General features: G+C 37.5%; 1 non-coding gene across 1 annotated transcript; it reads right to left on the bottom strand.

The window, feature by feature from the left end:
- Positions 1-2,576: 2,576 nt before the first annotated feature.
- On the bottom strand, positions 2,577-2,735 carry LOC149312970 (U1 spliceosomal RNA). The gene has a single exon (XR_016281526.1). It is a non-coding gene; the product is annotated as a U1 spliceosomal RNA (small nuclear RNA).
- Positions 2,736-3,273: the final 538 nt, after the last annotated feature.

Genomic DNA, 3,273 nt, shown 5'->3' with positions numbered 1-3,273 from the left:
CTAACCCCCCTTCTCCACTCTGCTGTTTGTTGAAAAGAAGAAATTTCCTCCACCTCAAAGTAAAGGTAATTCTTTTTGGCCAGTTGTAAATGATCCTTCTTGTTGAGCAATGGTTGGGAGCTGTCAGGTCACAATAAACAGAATGACAAAGTCACTACTTCACCTATTGTACATGCTAAGTAATAACTATACAAGGACCTCACACATACTGCAAGATTAAATGTAATGAGATGAACAACTAATTGTCATCCAATGCTACATATTACAATTAAAAGAGTACAAGTGACTTCAAGTTGTTTTTAAATTTTGTCTCTCAATAATTTAAGACTTCTGGGTGAACTAGGTAAACTTAATAAATTAGGATGTCACTTTGAAGTTTACTATTTTCATTCTTTGGATTTTACTGATGGTTATAATCTATTGAATCTATACTGCAGAATTAATGCAGTCTGACACTATCTCAGTTGTCATGTTTCAATGCTATAGAATTATGGGATTTGTAGTGTTGTGAGATATTTAGCCTTCTACGTTAGAAAGTTCTGATGCCACAACAAATTACAAATCCCAGGATCCCATAGGATGGAGCCAAGACTTTAAAGCACCTTAAAACAGCATAAATATTGCAGTGTGGCAGCATTCTTAATGCTCTGCACATATGGTTGTTTTGCATATAAAACAACATTTTATGTGCAGAATACAGGATTTTCGGCATGAAAACATTTCTATATTTCATGCAGAGTAAATGTTGTTTTGCATAGAAATCAATTCCGTGCAAATTTTGTACATAATAAGGTTCCAATTACATCATTTTCTGTGCAGCAAATAGTTGCCTCAATGCAGAAAATATTTCTGGTTAGAAATATTGTGTTGTGCAAAGAAAATGTTGTTTTGTCTGCCTAAACAATTTTTTTTTTGTTTTTTGTTTTTTTTTGTTCAAACCAACCATGTGCAAACACAGTTTACACTCCAAGCTTTGAAAAGTTTCATGAATCTACCACCAGGTTTCTCACAACTTGAAAAACATATTTTTGAAACTCCCCCCCCCCCCCCCCCGCACACACATATATATTCAAGTATTCTTTCAATCCACACTGTATCATGGGGCTGGACAATTTGTCCTGATCTTCTTCTTGTTAGACTGTAACTTCCTCCAACTTTTGCAATGGCTATGCTGACTAGGGATGGTGAAAGCTGCAACCCAATAACACCTTTGAGAGCAACACATTTCCCAAGATTATCTGCTCTGATGGGGATAGAAATGAAATTTTGAGCCATGAGCTGAGTTCATTCTTAGTTCATTCACTGAATCTCAGATTCACAGAAATGGATAATGGATTTTGCTGGTCCTGGAAATTCTTTTTAATTTCAGAAAGGCCTGTTACAGACTGCCAAAATAAAGCTGCTTTGGGTCTCTTTGGAGGTATGCTATTTAAATGATGCATGGGTCCTAAGAGTCCGGAGGTCGCGCCAAAGCCACACTCCATTCCTAAGCACTGGAGTGCAGCTTTGGTGCAGCTTCTGGATTCTTAGGATGCATGCATCATTTAAACAGCATACCTCCAAAGAGACCCGAAGCAGCTTTATTTTGGCAGTCTGTAACAGGCCAAAGTTTTCCTTCTCTGCCTCACTCATACTCTATTGTTTAGGACTTTGTTATGGCTTTGTGCTATGCCCAAAACACTGGGAATGTAGTACTTTCCACATTACTAGCCTCCCTTATTTGTACACCAAAACTGCATTTCTCATCAGTTTTAACACACAGCCATAGACATGTATAAGGTATCAGAGGAACATAAGCGGCTCATGGGCAGAATGAGAAAGCTGCTCACCTTAAAATTTCAGGGTGAGGTGTTCCTTCATGTTTGCAGCATGGACTCCAATTGAATGGGAAATGAAAACTCTTCATTCTTAATAATAATAATAATAATAATAATAATAATAATAAATTTTATTTGTATACCGTTTTCCCCTAGATCAAAACGGTTTACAGACTATAAAACTATTTAAAACATTTCATAAAAATAGATAAAAACAAGTAAAACAATTATACAAACACAATCATTCATAGGGTAAGGCGGAGAATCGATGGCATCAAGAGCGCTCAACTTCATTCCTCGGGGGGGGGGGAAGGCTTAGCAAAAAAGAAAGGTTTTAAGCCTCTTTTTAAATGTTTCTAGGGGGGTCATGAGACGGAGTTCCTTGGGGAGACTGTTCCAAATCTGCAGGGCCTCCACTGAAAAGGCTGTCTGGGATGTGGAGACGTATTTGGAAGATGGAATCTCCAACAGATTCTTCCCGGATGTTCTGAGTGTGCGGGGCGGATTGTGTGAGGAGATGCGGTCCCTCAAGTAACTCAGGCCCAAGCCATGTAGGGCTTTATAGGTAATAACCAACACCTTATATTGCACTCGGAAGCAAATAGGCAGCCAGTGAAGATCTTTTAAAATAGGTGTTATATGGTCAAACCTAGATGTACCGGTGACCAGTCTGTCACTGTTGTAAAAAAAACCAACCAGTTACCAGCGAGAATGAGCTTAGAGGAAAAGCAAAACAGAGTGAGGGGAATTTGTACCTACTCAACAATAAAAGATTTGTCAACTGCCCCCAAATTATGCAGTCGAGTTTCCCACATTTGGAGAAATTGCAGGGGTCAGTATACCCAGAGTGCAATAGATGAGCCTCACCCTGGGGAAACCACCTTCGTGATCATGGTGTCTCCCCTGCCAGATATCTTTGAGATTACAAAGAAGAAAAATTTGGTTCGGACTATCACTGGGTGTACCATGAACATTTCTACTACAGATGCATCAGAATACATGGCAGACTAGCTTCAATCATGCTGTTGAAGTCAGCAGATTAAATTCATATTTCTAAAAGTGTTTACAAGGAATCCTCATGATCAGCTGTAATGAACCTGAAGGATCCAATATTCTTCATTATGTTAATGCAAACACTCTAATGAAAAACATTATTTTATTCATCCTTTATGGGAGATAGGAAGCCACACAATATATATATATACAAAATATCTATAAATAGCTAATGCTAACTTGTTTTAAATAATAGAATAAATGTAGTCCCAGTGTTCTTATTAAAATAAAATAGCAATTCAGACAATGACCTAAATCCTATTGTCTACTCTAATTACAGATATTAAATCATTTGGATATACCTAGATGTTGACTTACCATTCACCTACATGGTATTATGTTGCAGGATTTCTGGAAATATTTACAGTGAAACTTTTCAAAATGAATCTACAATTATCTTGGT

Source organism: Sceloporus occidentalis, unplaced genomic scaffold (assembly GCF_023333645.1).
Source record: "Sceloporus occidentalis isolate IW3139 unplaced genomic scaffold, rSceOcc1.0.p SCAF_5, whole genome shotgun sequence".
Classification (NCBI taxonomy): domain Eukaryota; kingdom Metazoa; phylum Chordata; class Lepidosauria; order Squamata; family Phrynosomatidae; genus Sceloporus; species Sceloporus occidentalis.
This window is presented reverse-complemented; position numbering and strand designations above follow the sequence as displayed.